Source organism: Camellia sinensis, chromosome 9 (assembly GCF_055761805.1).
Source record: "Camellia sinensis isolate YWXY chromosome 9, ASM5576180v1, whole genome shotgun sequence".
Lineage (NCBI taxonomy): Eukaryota > Viridiplantae > Streptophyta > Magnoliopsida > Ericales > Theaceae > Camellia > Camellia sinensis.
The window spans coordinates 29,071,778-29,089,866 of NC_138969.1; the positions used below are offsets into that span (position 1 = coordinate 29,071,778).

General features: G+C 31.8%; 1 pseudogene across 1 annotated transcript; it reads right to left on the minus strand.

Annotated features, from left to right (window-relative positions):
• Positions 1-5,820: 5,820 nt before the first annotated feature.
• Positions 5,821-11,945, minus strand: LOC145799322 (uncharacterized; annotated as a pseudogene). Its single transcript, XR_014341250.1, has 11 exons — positions 11,910-11,945; positions 11,712-11,814; positions 11,440-11,466; positions 9,410-9,504; positions 8,793-8,841; positions 8,598-8,690; positions 7,749-7,810; positions 7,090-7,576; positions 6,851-6,938; positions 6,630-6,769; positions 5,821-6,302 (listed from the first exon to the last, which is right to left on the minus strand). The product of XR_014341250.1 is annotated as an uncharacterized LOC145799322 (transcript).
• Positions 11,946-18,089: the final 6,144 nt, after the last annotated feature.

Consider the following 18,089-nt stretch of genomic DNA (forward strand, 5'->3'; position numbering starts at 1 on the left):
AATCAACCATTCATAATATCCATAGACATGAGAGAAATAAAATATATTCATTCATTAGAGTGTTTTCAACAACAGATGTTACATGTTGACAACAAAAGTAAATGCTCTACGGGCTTACAACTTTCTAAGTCAACACTTGGTTACAACAAAAGCGGGTCAAAGGCCCTTTACAAGTTAAGCCCTCGGCTTGGAAATAAAAACATGTAACATAAAAGAAATATCAACAAAAGAAGCATGTTGCCTCTGAATCACCCAAGCTAGATCCTTGGAGGCAGCATGTCTCTTGTACCTGAAAATGATGTCCCATATAGGGTGAGCCAAAGCCCAGTAGAGATATGCTAAACCAAATATAAGAATTAACTAAAATATTAGCATCTGAAAAATGTTCAACACATGTACACCGATTTACACAATTTCTACAACCCATCAACATTGATATTCATCTTTCAACTCGATTTCATTTCTATTTCCAATTCACCTTTTTGACATGGTTCATCCGTCCAAGTAATTCTAATGAGACTACAACTCATATATCAACATTTCGATTATCAACAATTTAAAATGAGACTATAACTCATATATACAACACTTCAATTATCAACAATTTAAGATGAGACTACAACTAATACAAACAACACTTCAATCATCAACGTCATTCAAACGTATTTAAGATTTCGGGACTTTCACCCTAGACACTCCGGCTAACTTAGTTATCAATGGAGTCCATCCCCTATCTCCTCCCAAACCATGGAGTACATCCCCTTTCTCTTTCCAAACAAAATACATATGCAATGTATTTAAACACTTTATCATATACAATGATCAATTAAAGCACATATTCAATGTATTAATCCAACCATCATATTCAATGACATACTTCAATTGGTTAGTTTTAATTTACCTAATCATCATGCAGTTCTACAATAATCATGGTTATCCTTCACCGATAGCCCAAAACAATTATTTCTAAACAGATAATTAAATTTATCAAACAGGTAAATTAACACATTTTTCATAGGTAAGCGATTTTCAATCCAACTATACCAATTGATTACATTATTCCCCAATCTCATCATTTCCAACTCAATTTTGTATTCCCATAATTAATTCCTTTATCTTGACAAAAAATTCATTTCATATCAATTAGGGCATTTTTCCTTCTTTCTCAAATAACACTTCCAAGGCTCAATTTCATCAATTGTATACACATAATCCCATTTCAAAACCTCACATTCCCAATAGAGTTCAAAACCAAGAAACCCCTTTTTTATGATTTCAAATCAAACCCTAACTTTCCAAAACTTCCAAAACACTACCAGCTATACAAAATGCCCAATATTTATGTTAAAACTCATAAGAAGAAGTAGATTATCCTTACCTCAAAGTTAGGAGTTCAAAGGAGAAGATAAAGAAACTTGAAAGTGCTCCAAATCAACACTTTTTCGGATCCAAAGATAGCCCAAGCCAAACTCTAACTTTTATACAAAGAGACTAGGGTAGAGAACCACTAGAATAAGGTGTATTTGTAGAGAGAATGAGTGTGTAGAGAGAGAGAGTGCCGGATCTAGGGTTTAGAGTGGAAGAGGAGATGAAAATGTGTTTAAAATCACGTTGCTACCAACTGATATATTCGAACCTCGCTCGAGCGAAGGAGTGGTCGCTCGAGTGACCAGACACAAAAGAACCTCGCTCGAGCGCAAAAATCGTCGCTCGAGCGAAAAATGTGAAGCTTCAGGTCTGCCACCCAGAAGCACGCTCGAGCGCAAGAGTTCTTGCTCAAGCGAAGAAACACAAAACATAGAGCTCACTCGTTCGAGTGACAAAAGCCTCGCTCAAGCAAAGAATACCAACCTTCAGGTCCAATCTAGACGCAGACGCATGCTCAAGCGCAAAAGTGCTTGCTCGAGCCAAGAGACACATTAAAGAAAGCTCGTTCGAGCGCAAGAATCTTCACTCGAGCGAAGAAGCACAAGCCCAAGACTCGCTTAAGCGACAAAAGACTCGCTCGAGGGAAGGAACTAAAATCTGGACAGCAACCATTTGTCCCAACACCCAACCAATCTGTTACAAACCTGCCCAACACATCCTAAAACTCAAATACAAAGAATCAAAGGATGGAAACGAGATACAGACTAAAACTCAAATATAAAGAATCAAAGGATGGAAACGAGATACAGACAACAACATGCAACCAATAGACTCGAGTCCGGAACATAATACAAGATAGGGAGAGCCGGGGTCGCTATAAATTTAGATGTTATATTTTTTTGAGATCTATAGCTAAATTCTTATCTTCTTTATTTTTGTGTGTAGCTATAGTTTATGAGAGAAACTGAAAAGGGTATTGCAGTAATGATGAGAAAAGTCAAAAGGGATTGTGGGTTGAGAGAAGTTAATAAATGTTGAGGTTGGGTTGGGAGAAACAATAAATGCTGAGGTTTTGTTTTTGTTAAATCAAAAAATTAGAAAATTAGGATTAAGATATTGGAGCTCTTACAAAGCTTGTATATTAGAAATCTTATTTTCCTTATATAATATATAGATGAGATTAGATGAACATGATGTGTTTTACTAATTTAACTATATAGTCCAACTACTGGAAAGTGAGATCTCTTATTAATGGGGGAAATCGTGTTTTAGTTTTGTATCAATAATTATTCTTAAAGTAGAAGGGGCAAATAGAGACGAAAATCAAATAAACTTGAAAGACGGAAAGACAAAAAAAAAAAAAAAAAATACATATTGATTATAAAAAGAAATATGAGAAAGGGAAATTGACAAAATATAGACATGAGAGAAACGAAAATAGAAGGAAGAGAGAGATGAGATAGTAATGACAAAATAATTAGTGTAGGAATGTCCTAAACATTTCAATTTTCATGCTTTTGTAATACTTTATGGATTGTACCTAAATAATTGAGGGATTTACATATAGATCTTAATAGATAAATTTATTATTCAATAGGTCATATGATAATTAATGACATTTTTTTTATCAAACACTATAAAAAAAAGTCACTAATTATTAATTTTCAGCGATAGTTTAAAAATTGTCACAAAAAATGTCACTAATTATAAATTTTAATGACATTTTAAAAAAATCGTGACAAAAAAGTCATTACTTTTCAATTTTCAACAACAGTATGAAAAATTTATTACAAAAAAATGTCACCAATTGTAAATTTTAATTACAATTTATAAAAATTGTAACAAAAAAAGTCACTAATTGTCAATTTTTAACAATATATGCAAAAAAAATATGACAAAAAATTATTTTTAGTGACGATTTTATTAGAACTTATTTTTAATAAGATATAATGAGAATTAAATCCAACTATTAAAATTTATTAACAATTTACCCTAAATAAGTTTCTTTGGATTCCCATAATCTCTCTTAAATTCTAACCATACCATGCCCAACTTTGGATACCACCGTTAGCTCGGGCCACTACTGGAAAGTGAGATCTCTTATGTTGTGTTTGGTTGGGAGATTTGGGGAGAGATTTGGAAAGAGAAAGGGAAAAAGTGTGTGAAACTAGGTGAAATATAGGAATGTTTTATTCACATTTCACCTACCTTTTCCATTTCCCTTTCCAAATCCTTCCCCAAATCCCTCAACCAAACACAGCATTAGTGATTGGTGAAATCGTGTTTTACTTTTGTGTCCATATTTATTTTTGGACTAATTATACTAACAGTTTTTATAGTTTGGATCTCGTATCACTTTAATTCCTAACTTTTCAGTTGTGACACATTTGATCCTAAATTTTGAATCTTATTTTAAATAAGAACAATTGAAGATCTTGTTGCTCAATTTTAAGGGCAAAATCGTTAATTTGATAAAATATAAAATAATTTGACAAAAATAAATGTCAAAAAAATATTTTTGAATTTTTAAAAATAATTTCTACCCACCAAAGATAAAATTATGTGAAATTAATAAATCTTTTAGACATCTATTTATTTATTTATTTTACTAAATTAATTTGTATTATGTGTTTGGATGTTGATCATGTAATGGGTGGTTGTTAGGCTTTTAATGTGTAATCGATATATTTAATATATGAAATGTTTTTAGTTTTGGATTTTTTGATTTACTGGATTGGTTTAATAATGATATCAAAATTGTCACCATATTTGACTTTTGAAAAAATATAAACTAATTTAATAAAAATAAAAGCAACCATCCATTACATGATCATCATCCAAACATACAATAAAGATTAATTTGGTAAAAAAAATAAATAAATGTTTAAAAGATTTATGAATTTTACATAATTTTTTTTTGTTAGTGGGTAAAAATCATTTTTAAAAATTTAAAAATATTTTTTTGACATTTATTTTAATCAAATTAGTTTATATTTTATCAAATTGACGACTTTTTCCTTGACAATGAGCAATGGTATTTTCAATTATCCTTATTTGGAACAAAATTTAAAATTCAGGGTCAAATGTGTCATAATTAAAAAATCAAAAATCAAAATGGCATAAGGCTCAAACTATAAAAATCGTTAGTATAATTCGCCCATTATTCTTAAAGTAAAAGGAGCAAATAGAGAAAAAAAAAATCAAATAAAATTGAAAGAGAGAGAGATTTAAAAACTGTATATATATATATAGAAAGAAATATGAGAGAGGGAAATTGACAAAATAGAGATGTAAAAGAAACGAAAATAAAAGGCAGAGAGAGATGAGATAGTAGTGACAAAATAGTTAATGCCCCGTTTGATGTAGTTGTTAAAACAAATTATAAATTATAATTTAACAGATTATAAATTATGACTTTAATAAAAAATTGTTAATCTGTTTGGTGTAGCTGTTGGATTATAGATTTAAGTTACTGAGTAGTGTTTGCTAAATAAGCTGTGAAGTAACTTTTTCAATTAACTTTTATTTTTTGTTATTCACTACTTGTCTACATTTTTCATTAAAAAAAAAAATCTATAGTCTAATTAGGTCTTTTTCTATTTTTTTTTTAAAAAAAAAATCTAATAATATAACTGTAAATTAATATGTCCACAACATAAGCTAATAATCAAAAGCAATGGGCGAGTAGCTTTTGAAAATCAACTTTTTTGAGTTAAAATAAATTGTTAGAATTAGAAACTGTTTGAAATAAGTTTAACCAAACAGTCCGAAATAGCTTTTCCAAAACTAAAAACTATAAGTTAACTCAAAAAAATCCAAACAAACACCCCAATGTAGGCACTTCAATTTTCATGCTTTTATAATACTTTATGGATTGTGTTAATAGTACTTAAATAATTTCTTTGGATTTCCATAATCTCTCGCATAAATTCTAACCACCACCACCCGCCATGCCTAACTTTGGGTACCACCCTTAGCTCGGGCCACTCTGCTTTGGTCCTCCTTAGCTCTGGTCAACTCTTCTTGCCACCTCTTAACCATTGTAGGAAATTCAACTTTTAGTGACGTTTAAAAAAAGCCGCTAAAAGTGACAAAAACGCCGTCAATTATTTTTGCGACGCTTAGTACCAAACGCCGAGGACGCTGCCGTCACTATAGCTTTATGACGTTTTAAAAACGTCGTGATATTAGTATAGGCGACGTTTTCAAATGTCCTGCTAAACACACGTTGGCTTCACTGATGATATTTAGCGACGTTTTGAAAAAACACCGTCATATCTTTTTAAAAAAATATGACCATTAGATGTATGGTTTAAGAGGCGTATGTAGAAACGTCGCCATACACTTTTTTTTTTTTTTTTTTGAAATTGTGCTAATTTTATTTGATTGAACTAAAAAAATACTAGTAATAGCACTAATATAAAATAATAACTCCCATTCAAATAGCTATAATGAAGCATTAATTCACTTTCTCATTCAATTAATATCCAATCACCATTACCCACAAAATTAACATATCCAAGATCCAAAAATCATGTTTTAACATTAACCACAAACAAACATATATCCAAAAATCATGTTTTAACATTAACCACAAACTAACAACGAACATTCTTCTCATCTTCACCAAACCATTTTGAAGTGATAGTAGACATAGACACATTAATGAAACTTGCTCTAGCCTCGTTGGTAATGGCCTTTGCCAACATTGTTTTCCTAGTGCCAGGACGCCCAAATAGCAATATTCCTCTGCATGGCTTTAAAAGGCCTCCCTTGAATAGGTCTGGTCTTCGAACAGGTAGCATCACTAGTTCTTGGAGAGATTCCTTAATATCATCCAAAGCACCAATATCTTTGAATGTCACACCGATCTCACTAGCTGGTATGACTTCTGGCCTTGTGCACTTCTCAAATTCATTGTCAGGAGGAATCTCCTGGTATAAGCAAACACCACCACGATGAGAAAAGAAGGGAACAAGAGAAGAATAAACACTACAGAGACGGATGGTCATCATAAACTTCATGTTAAGTTTACAAAACTAAAAAAAATCGATCTACATGTCTATGTATTATATGCCTGAAAGAATGCCAGTGATTCTTCAGTTGATTAATTAAATACTAAAAAAGTATCCGCAATTTTAACATGGAATGCAGAGGTGCAGGTGCAGGCATATATACATAGCCACTTGTAGAACCAATGGTAGAGAATAAGTAAATCCTAACAAAGAAATTTCAGAAATGAAATAATAAATCTAACCCACCAGAGCTTTTGATGCTGGCGCTGAGTTACCAGCATCCTTCACTATTGAAGCTGATGCCTCTGTTAAAGCTGATGCCTCAGGGACTGTGCTTCCAACTTGGTTTCTGGCTTCACAGCAACAGCCTTATCCTTTGGTGCATCCTAGGACAACAAAAAGAGGACATCAAGAAAATACTCTTCACATTCCATAATATCAGATTATTGAAAAAACATATGCACAACCATAGAAGGTTCAGTTTGCGCTTCCAGCTTTAAAGTATCCTTGCTAGAAGACTTGCCTTCCTGGAATATGCTCAAACCATGGGACAAACTGTTCCATGACCAACAAAGTAAGTTAACGAGGCTTGAATGGTAAGGAAACCGCCAATATATATAATAATCTAACCTTGCGGATGAAATAACTAGCCTCTAATTAATATACTAATCTAACCTTGTTTTGATAAATAATATACTAATCTAACCTTGAGGATAAAATAACTAGCTTTTCGTGTCCGTATTCAGGGTCCTTGTTATTCATCAAATGATAAGAGACTGCAGATACTACAATTTCTTCTATATAGTTACCAAGAACCATCGTGTCTGCTGCACAGATTGAACCCAGATCATCACAGTCAAGGTCATTAGCTGTAAGTACTTTAATAATGTGGTTTTTGTTGTCCTGATATTGAATCATCTTCATATCCTCCTCAAGTTGAGACTTCCAGCTGACAAGATGTGTTTTGTCTTCGGGTTCCCTATATTGTAAGGGAACATAGCAGTAAGCCTCTCATCCACTTGTCCATAGTCGTTCCCATGCACAACTCGTGAACCAAGGATCAGCACCGGTCCTTACAGTTTGTTTAACAATTTTTTAAACAAGTTATATATCCTTTGCGACCTAAAGAGGAGCTTCTCAATATCCCTAAGATACAGCACAATGGGATTGGTTTTTGATATTGAAAACAGGACCTGTCAATGAAATCAAAAATCGTGTCTGCCATGTTAGACCATCAATAACCCAGAAATCATGCCACATAATCAGCTAAACATCTATATAAAGTCAAAATACATTTAAACGGAAAAGGCATATAGCCTCTAATCCGCCAAAAACTATGGGATTGATTTGTCTGGCAGACAATACCTTGTAAAGTGTCTGTACAAGAAGCTTCTCATCAAAAGAGCTGTTTGTGCGCTTCAGAGGAACTACAAATCAGAAATATTAGTAAGAATTAGATACTGCAAGAGCTGGGTTGTTAGATGATTTCAGGCAATATGCTCCTACATGAACTGCTTCATCAGCCCGAAATCCATTATTGATTAAACTGTTAAAATATGAATAAGACACTTGAATTACTTCATACTGCATAAGATATGGTTACCAAATATTTTTTCTGAACAGAATCACCAACTACAAAGTCTTGTTACCAACTCAATGATAAAATGTTGAAGTTCTCACTTTCAACAAAAAGAACATGTCGCTTCCTCTTATGCCAGAGGTTTCCTTCATACGTTTTTTGCATATATGAGGATTCTACCACAACTAGTCCAATAAACTTTTTAGCTGGTAGAAGGGTTCATTAAGTTTTTGTTAGGAGTCCAAATGGCTCTCCAATAAGAGTTCATTCCTAATTTGTTGGAAATAAAAAATAAAAATAAAAAACTAGCAGCTTTCTTAGAGATAAAAGACAATTTTTGAGTATTTATATTTGGGTCAATTTGGAGACAAAGGTGTAGATCAATGTGGCATGACTCTGATACTTTTTTAGGTGAACCTAAAAATAATCAGGTAGAAGGGCCGAATAAGAATAATGCTACTTTCCTCCTCCACCCATGTGAATTATGTGGGGTATTGCAATTACAACATATTTAAAAAAATATTCAATTAGATTTGTTACACCAATAAGTAGCTAAAATGTTTTATTCATGCATAACAGTAAATAGGACTACTATAAATCATATACTCTTTGAAAATAAAATACTCCAAAAGAACCTGGATTTGTGGAAGAATATTGTGACGCAAGGTTATTCATATTAGCTGCGGCAGAAGCATTTCGATGAAGCTTTGAAGGATTGGAAGAACATTCTATTCCCTTGCAAATGAAAGCAGAAGACAAAATAGAAGGGATATTAAACAACCAAACAGGTAATGACCACATTTGCATCTTTTTCTACATACACGCCATACCTCGATCCAACTTCTTCCCCACTGCTTTGCCTACGCAATGTGCCTGTAACTAAAGAAGAGCCCACTTCAATGATGTCAACAATGCATTATATGAAACCACTGACACAATAAACAAGAAAATCAATTTTCCTTAAAAATACATTGCAGTTTTGGATAGAACTAGACTTCTCCCTCCTAGAATCTAAAGTCACCAGAACATACCTTGTAAGGCAGGAAGAAAGCACAAATAACTTTTTAAAAAAACTACTAAATTTATGTCAAGTGGTTTGCTAATAGACATACAAACAACTCTGAATAAAGTCATAGACTCGGAATATCAATTACTTTAAAATACAAGAAAACATTACAGCATCTCTAATATCTTAATTTAATAACATATTAAAAAACGATTCTAAATAGTATCGAAGCATACCACGTACCAAGAATAAATTTAATGAGCTTATAGTGTTATTCAATTGCGACAAATGCCGATCATTTTTTGCTAAATGGCATAGAAAGAACATGAATACTGCATGCTCACATCCTTGTCATGTATAAAGTGGTCATTAGAATGTGGGACGCATGCTACAAAATGCTCATCATCACCAAAAATAAGGGCAAGTATTATTCTATTATACCTTTTTTTCCCCTCCTTTGGTTGAAGAATTGAAAATGATCCAAACAAACCAGCCATTCGCTCTAATGCCGTCTCTGAAATGGATCTTTTGAACATCTGTAAAGCAAGATGGGAAGTTAGCAAAGTAAACAAACTCACTCTCCAGTAGACTTGTGTGTGTCTGACACTGCAATGGGTGCAAAAACAGAAAATACAGAAACAAAATCACAAACGATTTTTGGATATATGTTAAGACATGATTTTTGGATATATGTTAGTTTGTGGTTAATGTTAAAGCATGATTTTTGGATATATGTTAGTTTGTGGTTAATGTTAAAACATGATTTTTGGATATATGTTAGTTTGTGGTTAATGTTAAAGCATGATTTTTGGATATATGTTAGTTTGTGGTTAATGTTAAAACATGATTTTTGGATTTTGGATATCTTAATAACTCCCATTCAAATAGCTGTAAAAGATCAAAGGAAAAAAAAACTTCTATTTACATAAAAAAAATAAAAATAAAATCTAATTTATTACACCCACATTCTCAATTAACCCTCCAACTTATTGCACCAATATTCACATTAACCCTCAATATGCCAAACATGTCCTCATCCCTAATGTCACACATTAACCCTCAATAAAAATGGGATATAATGAAATAAAATAAAACTACACCATGGTCATGTCTGGCAATTTTAACTTAACATGAGATAGGATTGAATTCTACTAATCTTGCTCCTAATACAAGGACATTTCAAACATGAAATAAAATATATAATTTTAGGATATTGATAATCTCATAACTATTAATTTCAAGCAAAAATCTCATATAATAATCCAATCTACCAAAACAAACATAACCATAAACATTATATTTGGACAAATGAATATTGGATTTACTTCCTAATTATATATTGATCATTTCTGTGCACAACCTTTTGCCACCATTTCAGAAATATCACTCCCTATATTATAACTGTAGAAATGATTAGAGAAGTCAATTATGAGTTGGAAAAAGAGAGATACACTACAGACGATTAGAGAAGTAAAAAATGCTAGTTTAATTCGAGCCTATCCTGGAGTTGGTGCAGCTATACCTGAGGAAACCAAGGAACTAACTTAAATAGGTCCACATATGCTGGTTGAGAATGTTTCTAGTTCTCAGCCTAGCTCTGTCACTAACTTAAAACTACAAAGCACTTAAACTAACCTAATATCTGGATCCTTCAAGGAGGTGATGATCTGTGATTGATGCCTTTTAATAATGTCCTGAACATCTGAGACCATCAACATCCGGGTCTACTGCATCAGATCAATCCATAAATCATATATTTTCCATCAATCGCAACACCCGCAAAAACTAACATCTAAGCTCTAGAATCCCCATTAAAAAAATAATAATAAATAATGGCATTTGATTTCCATTTTTTCAATAACCAGATCAGTAGAAACCACATCAGAACACGGAATCACAAACAGAACAATCCAATAAGAAATCGTATCAAAATCACCAAAAAAATACCCATGGTGGCGATCTTGAGCTCGAACCGACTGATGAGAGGATAAGAAGCCATCTTTCTATAATGTCAAGAATGGCATCAATTGCCATTTGTTTCGACAAATATACCCTCAAAACTATAAGCTCATAGAACATCACCACAGGACATTACGTCCTCCTATTGAAGGACATTACATTTTGCACATAGTTTTCATACCAGAATATTAGGAAGTCTTCCCAATCGAAAGAACATATTTTAGCACAACATAACCAAGCCTATGTCTAGAAAATAATCTTGGCCAAATGTTAGGCAGCAGACAGATATAGTAGATATAGACAACTAGCAGCACATTAAGAATGGATATACTTGATAATAACTTTACTACAATGAAAAATGATGTATTACAAAAACAAAAGTAATAAAGTTGCAATGACATGATATTTAATAAATCAACAAAACAAGAATAAGGTTCTTGTGCTTGCATCTTTAGAAACACTAATAAAGTTGAAGGAGAAGAGAATGATATAGGAAATGATTGAACTCTTACATTGGAAAGTCCAAGCTCTATCTCTTCCTGCAAATCATTCAATATAGAAATCAGAACCAGGGGTTTTTTACCTATCCATAATTTTTAGAATGGGCATTAGTATAATTTTTATAGATGAGAAAGGGTCAATACATATAGGTTGATAAATGAGGGATATGACAGGATCATTTCAAATCAAACATCAAACCCATTCATAGAATATCAAAGGATCAATTTCACCTTAAGAAGAGAGAGAGAGAGAGAGAGAGAGAGAGAGAGAGAGAGGAGCTCACCGATCTGAATTGTTGAGATGAACTTCGATTTTGATTTCGAGAGAGAACTTCGAAATCGCTCTGATGAATCACCGATCTGAATCGCTGAGATCGATCTGCACCTCTGAATCAACAAGTTGAATCTCTGCGATAATTAGGGAATCTTTGCGAGAGAGCACAGAGAGAGAGGGAGACAGAGAGTGAGAGAATGGAGCTCACCAATCTGAATCGCTGAGATGACCTTCGATTTCGATTTTAAGACATGAATCACTGAGACCGATCTGAATCACGATCTGAATCGAAACCGAAGTGATATGAACTCAGATCTAAATCAAAATCAAAGTGATATGAACTTAGATTTGAATCGCAATATGAAAGTGAAGCGATATGAACTCAGAATTTTAAAATTTCGAGATATGAACTTCGATTTCGAGATCTGAATCGCTGAGACTGATCTAATCGCGAGATGAACTTCGAAATCGCTCTGATGAATCACTTCGATTTCGAGAGAGAACTTCAATTTCTGAGGATTCCATTGATAAGAAACTGAATCTCTGTGATAATTAGGGTTTAGACAACAGAGAGAGAGAGAGAGTATTTGCGAGTGCATCGATTCAATTTGAGAGTTGAGATTCTCAGATTTGAAAAAGGACACGCGTGAGATAACACGCGTTTGAAGACGTTTATAAACGCCTCCTATTCATAAAACGGCGCCGTTTTAATTAAAGAAAAATAAGATATTTATAAACGCCGTTAAATATTAAAAACAGTGGCGTTTTAAAAAACGCCACCTAAACCCATATTTCCTGTAGTGAACCCCTCTTCATCTTCTGAGCCACTCTTAGCTTTTTTCCACCCTATTATGCTATCCCCAACCTCTTTCCAACCTCTGGCACCATCTCTACTCTTTCTTACGTCGAGAAAAGCAAGTATAGAAATAATAATAAGACAACAAAAAGCGAGAAATCACAAAAAAAAAAAGGAGAGAGAAGATAGAAGGCCATGATGGTGGAGGTTGATGGGGGCTAAGGGGGTTGGAGGATATTAGAAAGGGGTTTAGTGTAGTGGTTGGACTGTGGGGGGTTTCAAGGATGTAGGAGGTTGGGGACGGTAGCCAAACTTCAAAAACGGATTGGAGGGTGGTAAATAGAGCTTTGGATGGGTAGGAGAGGGTGATCGAAGTTGGTGGTGGTGGCTTGGTTCGAAGTAGGGTTGGAGTTAGGATTTAGGACATAAACACTGGGATATAATTAAAATTTTATGAATTGAGTAATGTTGTAATAAAAGTTCTGTTAATGTGGGCCTTTAATTTTGAAAATGTTACACATTTTTTATTATGCTTACTTTGGTGCACATTGTATTATACTTTCAAATTCCTTAATATCTGCCCTAAGAACATATATTAACAAAATTCTTAGAATAATAACTGAGCTGCAAATCCTAAATTAATAAAGTGAAATTGAATTACTGGGTCTTGCTGCGGTACATTTAATTATGAGAGTTTATGGTGTTGATTATGAAATATATGATTTAGTTATGATATATGTAGTGGTAGTTATGCTTAATGTTGTGTGGTTTTAAGAGGCAATTGGCCATGATTATGAGAAAACTAGAAATTGTTATAAGATATATGGTATTTGTTATGAGATGTGTGAGGATAATTATGCAGAAAGGTCGCATGATAATGAAGCTATGATAACAAGTGGTGGTGGCTTATAATTAAATTATGATCAAACTAATTCAATTATAAACATATCTGGTGTGGCTCATAATTGTAATGACGTGACGCAATTCTGACTATACATTGTGGTAGGTACATATTAGGGGTGATCGTGGATCAGGTTGGGTCGGGTAACATCCCATCCACTATCCATTCAAAATTAGACAGGTTGAAAAAAATAAATCCATATTCGTTCACCGATTTGACAGATGCAGATTGTGTGGGCCGTGCAAATTGATGGATGGATGCGATCGGTTTGGTAGTTTAGACTTTACAAATTTTATGCATTTTTTAAAATTATAATTCATAACTTTTATCAGCTCCAATAACTAGTATTCTGAAAAAATATGTATTATTTATCTATAATAAGCCATGGCACCGTGCATACATATTTTTACGGTATTAGTTTTTATTTTCACAAAAATATATATTTTATTATTTCTACTATATATTGTTACTTGTTAGCATTTTTTTTTTTTTTTTTTGAACCTCACCTATGGGCAGATTGGGTTCATGTGGGTGCAGGATGGTTGATTCGCAATCCGAACCGTATCTATGAATTTTGAAATATTTCATCCGCATTCGTCTACTGAAAGACATACATCCATTCAAAATCAATCGAATTAAATCGGTTTGATCGAATTAGGTCTAATACATACATTTTGTATGATATGTACCGTAGAAGGGAAATTCTACAATAACCCTACATAACTAGGACTAGTACTAGACTTGTATTTCAACTTTCAATTAGGTTTAGCAAAAGTCACAATCAGTCCGTTTCATTTTAAATTTTAATTTATATTTTCTTCGAGGGATTTTTATAATTTTTATTTTTATTTTTATTTTTTATCTATCTAGTCGTAAATTAAAAGTGTGAAACACATTTTCAAATTTTAAATTTCTTTTACTAAAGACAAAAAAATGTTAATAAAAAAGTCACCAAAAATTTCATCCCAAACCACAAGTTTAAGATAAATATATTGATCTCCTTTGTAATAAGTGTAAAATAAACATAACTAATGTATTGACACATGTATAATTAAAGGTAAAATAAATATTTTAATATAAAAAAATAGATATTTATTTATAAATTCTTTTTCATCCACTTATGTTTTACTTAGTGCAAATTATTTTCTTATATTTCAATAAATCTTATGATGACATAATTACGAAAATACCTTTAATAATAATAGGGTGAAACATGCATTAATATTGACATTGACATTGTAAATGTTTCGTGATGTGAACATTTATACTGTTAATGTGTTCACACTGTCAAATTTATTTAAAGTGAATGTTCACATAATTAAGTTGTTAAGGGTTAAAAAAATATTTGCAAGAATAAAATTGTCCATAGAATATCTTAAATATGATAATTAAGGAAAACTTCTAAATGCATCCCAAAAATTAAGTTGAGCACCCCATTTTTTTCAAAAAAAAAAATAATTAATCAACTTGTTTAGTTTCGTTTTTCTAAAAACCTCTATTTTCTTGTTTTTCGTAATTTTTTGTTTTTACTGAATTTTTTTTAATATTTTAAGCATTTTTTTAAAAAATTTTAAACACACTTAATATAAATACACATAAAAAGTATAATTTTTGTGAAAAAATCTTTTAAAAATTCAATAAATATCAAAAATACAAAAAAAAAATGAAAATTTAGTATATTTTTCGTATTTTATATATTTTTTAATTTTTTAAAATGTTTTTTCACAAATTTTTTACTTTTTAAATACATCTAAGTAAGGTGCATTTAAAAAAGTTAAAAAAAAATCTTAAAATTTAAAAAATATTCACTAAAAACAAAAAAACACAAAAAACAAAAAACTCAGGTTGCGTTTGGTAGAGTTTTGTAAATATGATTTGAGAATATGAGTTGTATTTTGAGTTTGTTAGTTTTGGAATTATGATTTGAGTGTAGAAAATTTGTTTGGTTACAAGTTTTGAAAAGAATTTTAAATTGAGTGGAGAATTTTTGATGTGACATATGATATTTGATACAAAAACTAATAATTCATAACCAAACATACAACTTAAAATTCTACACAAAACTCATAAAAAAATTTTAAAAATTCGGAAAATATTTTTTATTTAATATATAAAACATAACATGTGTCAATTCCAAAATAAAAAAAATAAAAAAAAAATTTCACTGGCGGGGACGTCCTGTGGGACATCCGAGGGGTCAACTGGGTGACAGAGTTTTCAACGCAAAGCGTGGAATTGATTTTTAAAAACCGTAAACAAACACGCAACTAAAAAACACACCTGGAATCACATTTCCAGAACATAACCAAACAGAGCTTCAATTTCAAAAAATTTAATCCAGAAAACTTAAACCAAACACGCTGAATACCATTTAACCCTTAGACAAAATTACCAAAAGAGTAAAAAAAAAAAAAAACCCTACCAACCAACAAAACTCATCTCTGGGCTAGATTATCCCAACTCCGAGTAACCCTTCCAAGCACGAAGCCTTCGTTTGGGAAGTAAATTTTGGGCTAAAATAGACATATAAGATAAAATAGGCTATTTTAGCCCAATAAGACAAAACATCACATCCAACCCATAATCATTATATTCTTTCTCTCACAAAAAAAAACCAAAAAAATCAAAAGCTCTTCCCAAATCAGGCTTTTTAGCACCAAGCTAAAAAAGGCAAAAAAATCAAAAAGCCAACTCACTTCCCAAACGGAGGCTAAGTCACTATTGTTGCCTCTCTCTCATGTTGTCACCATCGCCACCTTCAGCCAGCCCTTCCAGGTACCCTTCCCAATCGCCACCATCACATTCTCCTTCTCTCGTTGCCATCGCCATATCCTCCTCCCACTATTACAGTTGCCTCCCATCCTCCTACTATCGAAGCCACCACATCTTCCTTCTTTGCCTAACTTTTTCCTTCTTCATCGTTGCTTTCTATTGTGAATCTCCCTGCCAACCATGCCCTAAGCTAGCCCCTCTCTCGTCTTGCGAACCCTGCCATTTTTTCTTTTCTCAAACCCTAGATCTCTAGGGTTTGGGAGGAAGAGGAAGAAGAAAAAAAAACAGAACGAGAAGTAGAAGAAAATATGAGAAGCAGAAGAAGACGAAGTCGCCAGTGGGGCAAGTTTGTTGGAGAAGAAGAATAAGTGAAGGGGAAGGGGACAAGGGAGTTGTAGTCGGGGCAGTAATGGGAAAAAAGGGATAGTGAAGTTGCAGAGGGCAAGGATGAGCAACGGGAAAAAGTAGTGGCGGCAAAGTGGCTCTAACAATGATGGCTCCAGTGGTGGAAGTTGTCTCGATAGTTGATGAATAAGGGGATAAAGTTAGGATTTTTTGGGATGTCCAACAAAAAGAAAAAAAAAAATCATATTTTTAGATGGGGTGTCCAAAGTAGTAGAATGCTCAACTAACTATTGGGGTGCATTTAGAGTTATTTAGAATTAGGATTTAGTGGATCAAATATTTAAAATAATAAATTTATTAAAAGTATTTTATGAATTAATTAGAATATACGTAATTAAAATAAAATTTTCTAATAAAATCTCAAAAAAAATGGAAATGATACTATCATTTTTTATCTGGCATGACACGTGTAAAAACTTTATGAGAATTTAAATGTCATATCACTGACAAATTTATGAGATTTGCTATATTTTGTAGGAAAGCGGGGTGCCTTGACGCACAACAAGCATTGTTGTTCGCACATTGAGGCTCATTTCGAATCTTATTTTGATAATTTAAATTATATATTTTTTTAAATACATTATATAGAATTATTTATAAAAAATTAAATTGATCGAATATTAATAGATCTTTTATCAAAATATATTTATATTTAGTTTTATAATTAAAATAATATTTAATATTAAAATTTATTTTCATAAAAAGGTTATAGATGTCTAATTAATTTAATTTTTTTTGTAAGTATATTTTATACGATATATTTTAAAACACAAATGATTTGAATCATCAAAATATTTCATAAGTTTTTATGTGAAAAGTTAAAAAATTTATTTTCTAATTTTTTTCAACTCAAATTTGAACTAAAACATTATTAAAAAAAAGTTACTTTACAAACTAATTCTTAGAATTTGTTTGGGAATTAAATTTTCTAGTATTTTTATTTTATTTTATAAAAGACGTGTAAAAAATAAAAAATAATTTAATAATTTATAATATTTTTAAAATTTTTAAATTAAAATATTATATATTTTTTTAAATCTTTCGAATAAGATTTTACCGGTAAGAAACGAGACTCTTCCCAGTAAACAATCCATCCAAAAAGAATTCTGACAAAAAATTTATGTAAATAAATCATTCCTGTAACTAAATATGGGGTTTTTTTGAGAAGAAGGTAAAAAGTCAGTTTTTAATTTTTTATCCATTTTGAGTCAAATCACCTTTCATATATTTTACTCACAAAAATATAAAATAGACTAAAAAAAACTAAAAAATTAACTTTTTACCAACTTTTCAAAACACTCCTATGATTTTCAAATCTGCAAATCGCAATTATGGCACCGACTATATGGACTTTTTCTGTTGCACATGAGCACATCTCGTGGTTGGTGTATCCTCAAATACAGACAGGTTGGTCCTGTTTGGTATAACTATTAAAACAGATTATAGATTATATCTTAACAGATTATAGATTATGACTTTAATCAGAAGCTGTTATTCTGTTTGGTATAACTGTT